This window comes from Lissotriton helveticus, chromosome 1_1 (genome assembly GCF_964261635.1).
Source record: "Lissotriton helveticus chromosome 1_1, aLisHel1.1, whole genome shotgun sequence".
NCBI classification, from domain to species: Eukaryota; Metazoa; Chordata; class Amphibia; order Caudata; family Salamandridae; genus Lissotriton; species Lissotriton helveticus.
In genome coordinates, this window is record NC_136057.1 from 285947766 (window position 1) to 285963066 (window position 15301).

Sequence of the window (15301 nt, forward strand, 5' to 3'; positions counted from 1 at the left end):
TGCTTTAAATTGACCTAGCTTGCTATTTAGGGGCCAATGAAGGTTTTTGAAGAAGATTTGGCACTGACAAGTGATTAGGAAGATGAAAAAGTATCCAGGCAGCTATATTCTAATAAGTCTGGGCAGTAGGAAGCATTTCTATTCTAGCTGGGACATATAATCGATGAGCGGTTGCCAGAGGTGCAGGAATTTTTTGTCCGAGAAAGACAGCTTGTGGGTTAATTGCTTCATTACCAGGTTATGCCAGATCCTTGTGAACCAGGACGTTACAGAAGGGACAGTGGGGGACTATGAGCTGTTTTGTCGTGCATTTCATATACTGTATAAGATATTATTCAGTGTGGCTTACTGCTTCCAGCCACATTGGACGAATACCCAGAATAACTGTTTAGTAACCGGCTGGAATCAAGTAGCCCAGGGTGCCAATTATGAGGGTCTGAATCTCTTTCCAAAATATGGCAATAGGCAGGCATGCCCAACATGTGGTGAAAGTCTCCCTACTGCGCTCTGCACCTCCAACATGAGGCTGACGTTGTAGTATAGATATTGCGCAAATGGGCTGGGGTATAATACCTTTGTAGCATGATCTTATAAGCCATTTCTTGTTGGGGAATGCTTCTGTGAGTTTTGGGGATTTCACACCAGTTGTTCCCACTGTTCCTCGAGATGTCCCAGGCGCTATCAAGGTCCCATTTCATCTGATGCGGACGGTTGGTTAGGAGGGGAGATTGTTGCAGTATAGAATATGTCTTAGAGACAAGGCCTCGGGTGCCCTCAGAATTACAGACCAAGGTTTCAAAGGGTGTGAGGGAGCGAGTGGCTGCCAAAGTGTTGGGAGGATGAAATGCTCAATGACGCTATTGATATTGTGATGTGTCGAAATTCAGTTTTGCATTTCTCGAAGGAATTGATAGTCAGCCCCTGAAAAAGATACTGCAGGATTCTGTAGAGGCCCCTTATCTAATCTGGGAGTGTTAGAACTGGGGATCTCTAGTTGGCAATGGTATACACCTTTGACCAAATAGGGACCCTTGCTTCTAAGCCAGGGAAAGGGAGTTACTCTACTGGATAACCCCTGCTCACCCCCTTGGTAGCTTGGCACAAGCAGATAGGCTTATCTCAGAGGCTTTGTGTTAAGCATTTGTGAACATATCCAGTAATACAGTGAAAACACTACAGATGGACACCACACAGGTTTCATAAAAATAAGTATTCTTTATATAGACTTATCACAAGACCATAAACAACAAAAATCCACAATACTGTAATCAATAAAAATTCTTCAAGATGGTAGAAATGGTTCAAAAATAGGTTATTCACTTAAAAATGAGTCTTTAGCAACAGATAACCCAACTGAAGTTATCACGACATCAAGGTCAAAGAAATCCCAAAGTACGGCGCCAACCGCGAGGTGTGCGGCGTCGGGCCCGTAATCAAACTGACCCTGTTAGAAGGGGCGATCTCAGAGGGCCAGGTTATGCTCACCCGGTCACCCCAAGACCCACCTCTTCCACAGAACTTGCCGAGTCTTGATTGTAAGGTCCTTCACCGGGGAGGACTTCGGGTCTAGGATCGTACACACTGAGCTCATACCACACTACGAACAGACACCACGCCGTTGGATTCTAGTAACAAGTTCTTTATATAAGCAATAAATGAAGAAAGCACTCTTATATACACAGTTATCGAGGGACCACAAAGTCTTTGAGGATTCGGGAAGGGGGAAGCGGGACAGTCTTTTAGTCTCTGGGTCAGTACGAGGCGTACCCTGCGCACAGCTCTCAATCCTCGAGCCGGGGGGTACGGGATGATGGTCGTACCGACTGCTTCACCTCTGTCGGGTCGGCTCGGTCGTGATGGTGGTCTCGATGGTCCAGCCGGACCAGAGTACTCCTCGAGCCGCGACGAGGTCAGCAGGGCACGATCTGGAGAAGTTTGTGAGGAGCCGCGACAGCGTCAGCAGGGCTTGGATGGTTGCAGGTTCCAGCTTGAGCCGCGACAGCGTCAGCAGGGCTCCGGTGGTCTTAGAGGACGAGCCGCGACAGCGTCAGCAGGGCTCCGACGGTACGAGTTCAAGCTCGAGCCACGACAGCGTCAGCAGGGCTCCGAGGTCTTTAGAGAGGACGAGCCGCTACAGCGTCAGCAGGGCTCCGGTGGTCTTAGAGGTCGAGCCGCGACAGCGTCAGCAGGGCTCCGATGGTTACGAGTTCAGCTCGAGCCGCGACAGCGTCAGCAGGGCTCAGGTAGTTCAGTTCCTTGAGGCGAAGAGGGAGCCGCGACAGCGTCAGCAGGGCTCAGAGGTTCAAGATGAGTTCTTCTTAGGGTCAGCCGCGACCAGGTCAGCAGGCTTCAGGTCCAAGATACAACTGCCCGCTAGTTGTCGGGCGGGCCCAGTTATAGTCCTTTTGCTCTTTGATCTCCGGACCCTCGCAGGCAGAGGTCTCCTGCCCGGGGGGCTGGTCGTTGGCGGGGTCCGGCGGTCGGCTCTTTGATCCCTTTGAAAGATGGGTCCGGGAATTCCCAGACGCCCAGCGGGTCTGGAGCCAGCCCTCGGGGAGGCCAGAGGGGTGATCGAAACTGGCCCACAGGGTAGGGCCAAAGGTGTGACAGATACCAGTCTCTCAGGGGAGGCTGGAGGTGCCATCGAAACTCCCTGGCTTATCTCACTCGGGGAGCCCTTTACCCCCCATCCGGGACTGGCGCGCCTTTGGAGTCTGGGTTCCACTGGGGCCGGGGTCACGCTAGGCCCAGGGAGACAGGGATGTCGGAAAGGGAAGATGGCGTCCGGGCCTTGTGGGGCATGCAAGGTTAGGCGCTCGGAGCCGGACGTGGAGCGGGAAAGGCAGGCCTGGTCGAGGTTCTAGGGGGATCTAGGCTTAACTGGAGTAGGACGACCAGGCTCGGGGTGCAGGCTACACTAACGGGGAGGCTGCGCAGGGGACTCGGGGTACAGGCCTACGCTCACAGGGTGTGGAGGGACAGAGATGAACCACGCCACGAGGCCGGGTCCAACACGCGTCCCCCCCAGCTGAAGGCGGGGAGAACTACCCATCCTCTTAGGGGTTCTCTTCGCTGAGGCGGAAGAATCGGGACAGGCCGTCTGCGTTGGCGTGGTCAGAACCAGGCCGGTGCTCAACAGTGAAGTCCATCCCCTGGAGGGAGATGGACCAGCGCAGCAATTTGGGATTCTCCCCTCTCATCTGCATTAGCCACCGGAGAGGTCGGAGGTCGGTCTGGACCCGGAAGTGAGTACCGAACAGGTAGGGCCTCAGCTTCTTCAGGGCCCAAACTACCGCGAAGGACTCCCGCTCGATGGTGCTCCACCTTTGTTCTCGAGGGAGTAGCCTCCGGCTAATGAATGCCACTGGTTGGTCTAGGCCGCTCTCGTTCACTTGGGACAGGACGGTTCCGATGCCATGCTCGGACGCGTCCGTCTGAACTACAAACTCTCGGGAGTAGTCGGGGGCCTGGAGGACTGGGGCAGTGCACATGGCGTCTTTTAAAGTTTCGAACGCCTCTTGGCAGGCGGAGGTCCAGCTGACTTTCTTCGGCTGGTTTTTGGAGGTTAACTCCGTGAGGGGGGCTACGATGCTGCCGTACCCTTTGATGAACCGTCGGTAGTACCCCGTGAGCCCTAGGAATGCCCGCACTTCCGTCTGGGTCGTGGGGGCCTCCCAGGCCACGATTGCATTGATCTTGGGCTGGAGGGGGGCTACGAGGCCGCTTCCAACCTGGTGCCCGAGGTAGACTACGGACCCTTGTCCGATCTGGCACTTGCTCACCTTAATGGTGAGACCGGCCCTTCTCAGGGCCGTCAGCACCGCCCAGAGGTGCTGGAGGTGCTCGGGCCAGTGGGAACTGTACACTGCGATATCGTCCAGATACGCAGCGCTGAACGCCTCCAACCCCGCCAGTACCTGGTTCACCAGCCTCTGGAAGGTGGCGGGGGCGTTTTTCATCCCGAAGGGCATAACCCGAAAATGGTAGTGACCATCCGGGGTGGAAAACGCGGATCTTTCCTTGGCTCCCTCGGTGAGGGCGATCTGCCAGTAGCCACTGGTCAGGTCGAACGTGCTAAGGAAGCGAGCAGCCCCGAGGCGATCGATAAGCTTGTCGGCTCGGGGGATGGGATGCGCATCAGTTCTGGTGACTGCGTTGAGCCCGCGGTAGTCAACGCAGAACCTCAGCTCGGGGACAGCACCGGGGGCGGCTGCCTTCGGAACCAGGACCACGGGCTAGCCCATGGGCTGTCCGAGGCTTCGACCACCCCGAGAGCTAGCATCTTTGATACCTCGGCCTTGATACAGGCCCGGACTCGGTCAGGGACGCGGTAGGCTCTGTGTTGTACCGGTGGGCTGTCCCCGGTGTCCACGTCGTGGACGCACCAGCTGGTGACGCCGGGGGTGAGGGAGAAGAGGTCTGAGAACTGTCCCAACAACTGGCGACAGTCCTCGCGCTGCTCGGGAGAGAGGGAGGAGGAGAGACTCACCCCCTCTACGGAGCCATCTTTTTCTTTCACGCACAGGAGATCGGGGAGAGGCTCCATTTCTTCTTCTTCCCCATCGTCCGTGGCGAGGAGCAAGCTCAACTCGGACCTGGCGAAGTGGGGCTTGAGGCGGTTCACGTGAAGGACCCGCAAGGGGTTCCTGGGGGACTCTACATCGATGAGGTAGGTCACCTGACTCTTGCGCTCCACTACCTTGAAGGGCCCTGTCCACTTGTCTTGCAAGGCACAGGGCTCCACGGGGGCCATCACCCAGACCTGTTGTCCGGGCTGAAACTCGACCAGAGTGGCATTCTGGTCGTACCACCGTCTCATTTCTTCTTGACTAGCCTCGAGGTTGGCCTCGGCCAGTACTCTGAACTTCCTCGTCTGGTTCCAGAGGGCCAGAATGTATCGAAACACATCGGGAGGGGGCTCTGGGGCTGCCGTCTCCCACCCTTCCTTGACCAGGGTGAGGGGTCCCCTGACGGGGTGCCCGTAGAGGAGCTCGAAGGGGCTGAACCCCAGGGACTTCTGGGGGACTTCGCGGTAAGCGAAGAGGAGACAGGGAAGGAGGACGTCCCACTTACGCCTCAGGGGCTCTTCGAGACCCATGATCATCCCCTTGAGGGTCCGGTTGAATCGCTCCACCAGACCGTTACCCTGGGGGTGATATGGGGTGGTAAATTTGTACGTCACCCCACATTGCTGCCAAAGGGATTTCATGTACTTGGCGATGAAGTTGGTCCCTCGGTCGCTGACGACTTCTCAAGGAATCCCACCCGGGAGAAGATGGCCATAAGGGCCCGCCCCACTATGGGGGCGGTCACCGTTCGGAGGGGAATGGCTTCGGGGTATCGGGTGGCATGGTCCACCAAGACAAGGATAAAGCGGTGACCCAAGGAGGTCCGGGGGTCGAGGGGGCCCACGATGTTGATTCCCACCCTTTCAAAGGGGGTACTGACCACGGGGAAGGGTTGGAGAGGGGCCTTGCGCTGCCCTCCGCTCTTTCCGCTGGACTGACACGTGGGGCAGGACTTACAATGGGCCTCCACATCGGAGTGCCTGCCCGGCCAGTAGAAGTGGGTGACTAGCCGGTGATATGTTTTGTCTTGGCCCAAGTGTCCCGCCAGGGGCACATCGTGGGCCAGGTTCAGGAGAAAGCCGCGGAAGCATAGGGGTACCACCAGCACTCGGGCTGACCCTAGCTCGGCAGAATTTTGTTTGCTGTACAAGAGGCCGTTTTCCCAATAGACAAAGTGGGAGCCGGACTGGTCACCGGCGGCCTGGGCGGCGGCCTGCTGCCGCGGCCCAACCAAGGATGGACAGGAGGTTTGCTCCAGGCAGAATTCTTCCCGGGACGGCCCTCCTTCCTGGCGCCACTGGGCCAGCTCGGGAAGGTCGTCCAAGCTCGGGGTCGGTTCGACGCCGGGCCCGAGGGGCCCTGCGTTGGGGGTCTCAGAGGATTCAGGGACCTCGGGTCCTCGGGGGTAGCCGGTGCTGCCTCTAGGGTCGCCCCTGCGGGGGTGGCTTCTCGGGCGGTCATCGACCGGGTGCTCACACAGGCCCACTCGGGCAGGCCCACCATCTCCAAGTGGGTCCTTTTCTCAACCCGCTGCCATGGGGAGCTCTCCAGATCGTTGCCGAGCAGGCAGTCCACGGGCATGTCTGAGCGGACCGCCACTCGTAACTCTCCGGAGACGCCCCCCCATTCGAACGGGACTTGAGCTATCTGGCAGGTGCGGACAGAGTTATCAGCTGCGATCACCCTGCAGGAGATGTGGGGAACAATCTGGGCTTCGGTGACTAGGTGCCGTTTGACGGCGGTGATACTGGCCCCCGTGTCTCGGAGCGACCCTATGTGGTGGCCATTGACAGTCACCTGCTGTCGGTATTTCTCTGTGTTATCGGGCAGGGTCGCTCCTGGGACCATTTCCCTATCACCCAGGGAGACTAACATCATAGCTGCGGGATCAGCCCCCTCGAACTCTTCCTCCCCCTCCTCTTCTAGGGCTGCTGAGGTGATGTGGCGCACTGGGGGCCCTGTAGCGGCGGGCTTCTTGAACAAAGGGCATCGGGGGTCATTGGCATAGTGCCCTGGTTGCTGGCAATGGAAGCAGGCTTGGCTGACTCGGGGCCCTGGCTTAGCTGGGGGGAACCCTGCACGCGCTGTGGGAGGCGAGGCGCCGGGCTGGTTTCTGGGGGGACTGCGTGGGGACCCTACCTGAGATCCACTCTGTCTATTCTGACCCCCTCCTCCCCTCGGGCGGGATGGTCCTTGTTCGTTTCGGCCAGAGTCTCCCCCGGGCCCCCGGGGTACTCTGGTGCTCACCCAGCGATCGGCCTCGATGGCCAGCTTCCGGGGGTCGGCCAACTTGCTGTCCAGGAGGTGCTGTCGGAGTTCCACAAAGCAATTCCGGGCCAAATGTTCATATGCAATGAGGTCGATGAGCCCCTCGAAGGTGGATACTTTGCTGCCCTTGATCCACCCTTCCAGGGCCCGGCTGTAGAAATTGACATATTCTACCCATGTGGTGCCGGGGATCTTCTTGTATTCTCGGAAGCGTTGGCGGTACATTTCTGGAGTGAGCCCGTACCTTGTGAGGAGGGCCTCCTTCATGTGGCTGTAGGAGGTCTGCTCGGCAGACGGTAGTTCGAGTAGGGTGTCTCTCCCCTCGCTCAGGAATCGACCCCACAACCCGGCTCCCCAATCTTTCTGCGGAACTCGGTGTGAGGTCATGGCGACCTCGTAGGCCTTGAACCATTGCTGGATATCATCGTTTTTATAATATTCTTTGACCACATCCTTGGGGATGTGGACCTTGGGTTCCACCGGGGGAACGGCCTCTCGGGTCGCCGCTGTTCGGTTGTCTTCATTCCGGGCCTTTAGTTCGATTTCCATCATGCTGCGCTCGTGCTCCAGCTGGAGCCTCTTCCCTTTGTGTTCTCTCTGGAGTTTCGTCTCCTCCAGTTCTCTTTGGAGTTTCTTCTCCTCCAGTTCTCTCTGCAGTTTTTTGTCCTCCAGTTCTCCTTGCAGCCGCAGCTGCTCGATGGCTAGCTTCTTCTCGGCCAGCTTGAGTTCTACTTCCATTTTCAAACGGGCTAGTTCTAGCTCGTGGTTTCGGTTGCGTTCTCGGTCGGTCATCTCTTCTCGAGACAGACCTCTCTCGGTGCTGTGAGTCCGCATCGGGGACTCTGCTCTTTCTTGCTCTGGGGCGTGGGTTTCGATCAGGGGTGCTCCCCCTCCATCGGCTTCTGTCGGTGCTGGAGTTTGGGCTCCGGTCTCCACCCAGGCTGTTAGAGCTTGTTGAAGGTCTTCTTTGGTGTTTAATCCCGTTGTCGGGATATGGAGATCTTTGCAGAATTGTTTGAGCTCTCGGTGCGAATAGTCTTTCAGAAGCTCCATCTGGAAGGTGGTCTCGTCGATTGTGAGGCTCATGGTTGTTCTTCGTTTGGGTAGTGTGTCAGTACTGTACGATCCCTAGACCTAGGTTCTTATCGCGACGCTGCCACCAATGTTAGAAGGGGCGATCTCAGAGGGCATGGTTATGCTCACCCGGTCACCCCAAGACCCACCTCTTCCACAGAACTTGCCGAGTCTTGATTGTAAGGTCCTTCACCGGGGAGGACTTCGGGTCTAGGATCGTACACACTGAGCTCATACCACACTACGAACAGACACCACGCCGTTGGATTCTAGTAACAAGTTCTTTATATAAGCAATAAATGAAGAAAGCACTCTTATATACACAGTGATCGAGGGACCACAAAGTCTTTGAGGATTCGGGAAGGGGGAAGCGGGACAGTCTTTTAGTCTCTGGGTCAGTACGAGGCGTACCCTGCGCACAGCTCTCAATCCTCGAGCCGGGGGGTACGGAATGATGGTCGTACCGACTGCTTCACCTCTGTCGGGTCGGCTCGGTCGTGATGGTGGTCTCGATGGTCCAGCCGGACCAGAGTACTCCTCGAGCCGCGACGAGGTCAGCAGGGCTCGATCTGGAGAAGTTCGTGAGGAGCCGCGACAGCGTCAGCAGGGCTTGGATGGTTGCAGGTTCCAGCTTGAGCCGCGACAGCGTCAGCAGGGCTCCGGTGGTCTTAGAGGACGAGCCGCGACAGCGTCAGCAGGGCTCCGACGGTACGAGTTCAAGCTCGAGCCGCGACAGCGTCAGCAGGGCTCCGAGGTCTTTAGAGAGGACGAGCCGCGACAGCGTCAGTAGGGCTCCGGTGGTCTTAGAGGTCGAGCCGCGACAGCGTCAGCAGGGCTCCGATGGTTACGAGTTCAGCTCGAGCCGCGACAGCGTCAGCAGGGCTCAGGTAGTTCAGTTCCTTGAGGCGAAGAGGGAGCCGGGACAGCGTCAGCAGGGCTCAGAGGTTCAAGATGAGTTCTTCTTAGGGTCAGCCGCGACCAGGTCAGCAGGCTTCAGGTCCAAGATACAACTGCCCGCTAGTTGTCGGGCGGGCCCAGTTATAGTCCTTTTGCTCTTTGATCTCCGGACCCTCGCAGGCAGAGGTCTCCTGCCCGGGGGGCTAGTCGTTGGCGGGGTCCGGCGGTCGGCTCTTTGATCCCTTTGAAAGATGGGTCCGGGAATTCCCAGACGCCCAGCGGGTCTGGAGCCAGCCCTCGGGGAGGCCAGAGGGGTGATCGAAACTGGCCCACAGGGGAGGGCCAAAGGTGTAACAGATACCAGTCTCTCAGGGGAGGCTGGAGGTGCCAACGAAACTCCCTGGCTTATCTCACTCGGGGAGCCCTTTACCCCCCATCCGGGACTGGCGCGCCTTTGGAGTCTGGGTTCCGCTGGGGCCGGGGTCACGCTAGGCCCAGGGAGACAGGGATGTCGGAAAGGGAAGATGGCGTCCGGGCCTTGTGGGGCATGCAAGGTTAGGCGCTCGGAGCCGGACGTGGAGCGGGAAAGGCAGGCCTGGTCGAGGTTCTAGGGGGATCTAGGCTTAACTGGAGTAGGACGACCAGGCTCGGGGTGCAGGCTACACTAACGGGGAGGCTGCGCAGGGGACTCGGGGTACAGGCCTACGCTCACAGGGTGTGGAGGGACAGAGATGAACCACGCCACGAGGCCGGGTCCAACAGACCCATACAGAACAGTAACTTGGAAAAGCGCAAACAAAGACAGCTGCTGGCATCGGGGAGATGCGGCGGCGTTGGCGCGTTACGGTGTCGGTTCCTTGCTTCGGGGGAGATGATGCGTCGGGACCTGGATGCTTGTGCAGGCTGGGGAGGTGTCGGTTCCTGACCGGAGAGGAGGTGACGTCACGATGGCACTGAAACCACGGTTCCGTACGATGTCACGTTGTCAATGGATTCTTCACCACCCACGTTGACGATCGGCTCCGCGATGATGTCGGCTTTGGAGTCGATGCGGCACAGCAGCAGGTATCGGGCCGGCTTTGCAAGTCGGAGCAGCGCTCAGGGCTATGGCAGGCTTACGATGTTGTTTGCTGGCATCGATGTGGCACTGCGGCCGGCGTCGGGTCTACGTTGCAAGTCGGAGCAGCGCTCACGACTTCGTTGCAGATTACGGCATCGCGCTCGCCAGCGTCGGTATTGCAGATTCCTCCTGAAGCACTAGAACAGCAAATTCCAGATGCAGGCTAACAGAAGGGGGTGAAGTCTGGTATCCCTAAGACTTCGGTCAGGAGGCAAGCTCAAATCAAGCCCTTGGAGTAATATTCTGCAAGATGATGAAAGCTCTTTAAAAGTTCCTTCTCCTTTCCTCGGCAATGAAGAGACTACTGCAGGGCAACCCAGTAAACAGCACACTGGCAGAGGGGCAGTCCAAACTCCTGCAGCTTCCTTGGTTCTTCACCTTGGCAAAAGGTTCGTCTTGTTCCCAGAAGTGATCTAAAATCTTGGGGTCTGGGTCCCCATATTTATACTCATATTCTGTTTGTTCTCTGAAGCCAGAGAGGCCTTTGACTAGTCCAAACCAGTTCTGGTCAGTCCTGGAGCACTTTGTTGACAAGACTCCTTCTTTCCTTTCACAGTGTAGGCCAGGGACATCAGACACACCACAGGAGGTGGAGCCAGCATTGTGGAGGGAAGGCACAGCCCTATTCAGGTCCCAGGTGCAACTCCTCCCACCCATCTACATGCAGATCTCTCTATTCAGCCCTGTGCTGGCTCACCTGTCTCCTGGAATCCCCCAGCCCCTGTCACTCAAACTCCAGACAAGGAATACACAACCTAGCCGAGGCAGGCTTTGATAGTTAGGCAAGAAAATACCTACTTTCTATAACTGGTATTTTCAAACACAGAATGTTAAAACCGACTTCACTAAAAGATGTATTTTATCATTCTGAGTTCAGGCATACTACATTCGAATTTCTACCATGTTCCCTGGGTCAGTTAGGATTATAAGTTAGGTCAGTCAAGAGTGCAGCAATGTTGCCATACCCCTTGACAAACCTCCTGTAGTGCCCCATGAGTCCTAAAAAGGCTCTCACATGCGTCTGAGTCTTAGGGGGTTCCCATTCCAGGATGGTATCAATCTTCGGTTGTAGGGGCGCCACCTGGCCGCTCCCTATCTGTTGCCCCAAGTATACCACGGAACCCTGCCCGATCTGGCACTTATTCACCTTGATCGTGAGGCCTGCTTTTCGCAGTGCCATCAACACTTCCCAGAGGTGGCGCAGATGTTCTTCCCAACTGGTGTTGAACACTGCAATGTCATCCAGGTAGGTGGCACTGAAATCCTCCAGTTCAGCCAACAACTGGTTGACCAACCTCTGAAAGGTGGCAGGGGCATTCTTCATCCCGAAGGACATAACCCGGAATTGGTAGTGCCCATCTGTTGTGGAGAATGCTGACCTCTCTTTGGCCCCATCGCTCAAGGCGATCTGCCAGTACTCAGACGTCAAATCAAATGTGCTGAGGTACCGTGCAGTCCCTAGATCTGGCGATGGGGTGTGTGTCAGTCCTGGTGACTGAATTGAGTCCTTGGTAGTCCACACAGAGCCGGAGTTTGGGTGTGGCACCAGGCGCAGCAGCCTTTGGGACCAACACCACTGGGCTGGCCTAGGGACTGTTAGAGGACTCAATCCCCCCTAAGGCAAACATCTTGGAGACTTCCTCCTTGATGTAAGCTCTGACCTTGTCAGTCACTCTGTAAGACTTGTGCTTCACTGGAGGACTGTCCCCAGTGTCCACTTCATGGATGCACCACTCTGTGACACCAGGAATCAAGGAAAACAAATCAGAGAATTGTCCCAACAGTTGGGGACAATCTTGCTGCTGATCAGGGGTCAGTGTTGCAGAGAGGCTGACATCACCCACTGACCCACCTTGCTCTGTTGCAGACAGGAGGTCAGGAAGAGGCTCTGTCTCCTCCTCCATTCCATCATCTGTCGCTAGGAGCATGCCCACTTCGGACCTTTCTAAGTGGGGCTTCAGGCGGTTAACATGCACACCCGCAAAGGGTTCCTTGCAGACCGTAAGTTCACCAAATATGTGACATCACTCTTGCTCTCCACCATCTCAAATTGTTCGGTCATCCTGTCCTCGAGTCCACACAGTTCTACATGGGCCACGACCCAAACTTTCTGTCCAGGTTGAAGCTCAATCAGAGTGGCATTCTGATCTTACCACTTTATGTCCTCCTGGCTGGCTTCACCTGAGTGAGCTATCTGAATCGCCAAGTCTGGTTCCTGAAGGCCAGCATGTAACTGTATACATCCTGGGGAGCTTTCCTGGGAGATTGCTCCCAGCCTTCCTTGACTAGACTCAAAGGTCCACTTACCGGGTGTCCATACAACAGTTCAAAGGGGCTGAACCCTAGGGACTTTTGTGGCACCTCATGGTAAGTGAAAAGAAGGCGCGGCAAGAGGACGTCCCACTTATGCCTCAGGGGTTCCTCAAGACCCATAATCATGCCTTTAAGGGTTTGGTTGAATCTCTCAACCAGCCCATTACCTTGAGGGTGGTAAGGAGTGGTGAAATTGTATGTAGCACCACACTCCTTCCACAGGGACTTCATATAACTGGAAATGAAGTTGGTGCCTTGGTCAGACACCACCTCTCTGGGGAACCCCACACGGGAGAAAACCCCATCAGTGCACGTACCACCACGGGGGCCATCATTGTCCTGAGCGGGATGGATTCCGGGTACCGGGCAGCATGGTCTACCAAGACCAGGATAAACCTGTTGCCCATGGCAGTCTTGGGTTGAGTGGCCCCACAATGTCAATGCCCACCCGTTCAAAGGGGTTACTGACTACAGGGAAAGCTTGAAGAGAAGCCTTGTGTTTCCTTCCACTTTTCCCACTTGCCTGGCAAGGTTGACAAGTCCCACAATGAGTATCTGAACTCTTCCGCATCTGGGGCCAATGAAAGCGGGTGACAAGCCTTTCAAAGGTCTTGTCCTGCCCCAGATGAACCCCTAAAGGTACATCATGAGCCAATCTCAGTAGGAAGGCTCTGAAGGGCTGGGGTACCACCAGCACACGTGCTGACCCAGGCTCAGCAACCTTAGGCTCGCTATACAGGAGGTTGTTCTCCCAGTAGATCCAATGTGATCCAGATTGATCACCTGCTGGCTTGTTTGTGGCCTGCTGCTGCAAACCCTCAAGAGAAGGGCACGGCCTCTGTTCTGCACAGGGTCCTCCTTCTTGCTGCCAATGGGTCAGCTCAGGCAGGCCCCCAGTTCAGAAATGTGTTACCCTGTAGGTTCTAGGGCATCCCCCTCAAGGTCTACCTCCTCCTGGACCGTGGGAACAATGGGGGCTGGTTACCCGTGCCCCCTACCTCTTCTCTTTAAGGTAGGTTCCTAAGCCATACTTTCAGGCCCCAGGATCTCTTAAACACTCTTATTGCCTGCCATAGACCGAGTGGTCACACACGCCCAATCAGGCAGACCCAACATCTCCAAATGAGCCTTCTTCTCCACCTTAGCCCAAGGGGAGTTCTCTAAATCATTGCCCAACAGACAATCCACAGGCATGACTGGCCTCACAGCTACTTGAAGAGTACCAGAGACCACCCACTCAAAGGCAACTTGAGCCACCTCACACTGGCTATGTGAGTTGTCTGCTGCAACTACAGGGAAGAATGCATGAGGGATATCCTGCTCCTTGGACACCAACCGGCAACTGACAGCTGTCACACTGGCCCCGGTATCCCTCAGAGTCTCCACTCTATGGCCATGGATGGTCACCCACTGCCTGGGTGTAATCAGGCAGCTGAGTCTTAGGGACCATCTCAAGGTCTCCTAATGAGACAAGGTGCATTTCTTTTTCTTTTTCTTTTTTTTCTTTTTTATTGAAGCCGGACATTTTTATCAAGAAACATTGAAACATTTGCATCCTTACACCAAGTTCATAATTCGCAAATAATACAATCATAGTACACAGCACAAGGATAAAAAAAATGCATTTGTACAATAAGAAACACATAAAATTTCAATAGACAACACCCATTTTATAAATAAATCATAAAAATACAGTTACCCCCTTCTGCCATTTAATCAAAATAGCTGCCCCATATTTTATTACATTTCTTAATACTTCCCCTTCGAAGTGCAAAAGTGCGTTCACTTTTCTTTACTAGTTTCATCTTGTGCCCCCACTCCAAAAACGAGGGAATCAAGTCAGTTCGCCATTTTTGCAGTAGGAGCGACCTAGCTACTGCCATTGCTATATATAAGAATTTTATCACCGGGTCCACAAAAGACAGATCAGGACTAATTTATCATTCACTGCCAATTGGATGTTACATTCATAGCCCAAATAACTAAATAAATCCACCCAATACTTATGAATTTGGGGACAGCTCAACATGATATGAGACCAATTGGCAAATGAACGATTTGTGAAGCGAAAACATTGAGAGGACTGGTTAGGATATATTTTAGATAAAAAAATGGGGAGTGCAATATAATAACCATTTACTAAAAAACAACATCCTACGCCAATTTGCCCCCCTCAATGTACTGAAATTAAGTTTATTAATAGTTGACCATATATGGAATGACATCTCAATGTGTTCGTGATCCAACCATTTTTAATGGCTTTTAGCTCAAAATCAGCTCCCTTAATTGAAGCTAAATATTTCTTCCAGGCACCCGGTTTCATATCCGATGCCCTCACTAGTAATTCATATAACAACTTACTTTGTTCAATTAAAAGAGGAGCATCAATTTCCATAAGATATTTATACAAAGTGCCAAAAGAGTTAGCCAAAATAAAATCATTCGGGACTAATTGTACCATCTCAGCTACCGTGACCTATTTACCATTTTGCATGAAATCCAACACTCTAGTAAATCCGGCCGCCGCCCATTTTGAAGCCAGATGAAGAGAGTCTCTTACCCCCACCAGAGGAAGGATTTCTTCTAGCAATGTGACTGAATTGATTGCTGGGATAGAGTACTTTTTGAACAAAGCCTGTCGTTTTTTTAAAAACCAGAGAAGGCACTTATAACAAACTAGTTTCGGGGATCTAAAAATGAGCAAGGGGGAATGGATTTGACTGTCTTTACAAAATAAGTTCATGAAATTATTACAAAAAAGTTTGGGATGTGGCGAAGCCTTAAACCTAGATAAATACTGTACAAAATACGCATAATAGTACTCCCTAAGGTTGGGTAGAGCTAACCCTCCCTGATCCACATCTTCATATAAAGTGCTCAGTGCTATGCGGGGAGTTATTTTTGCCCAGAGAAAGGCTGTAAACGTGGACTCTACCTGAGAAAAAAAAGAACCAGATAAAGTGCATGGTATAGTAGAAAAAAGAAAATTAAATAAAGGAAGAACAGACATTTTGATTAAGGCCACTCGCCCGGGGATGGAGAGGGGCAGCACACTCCATCG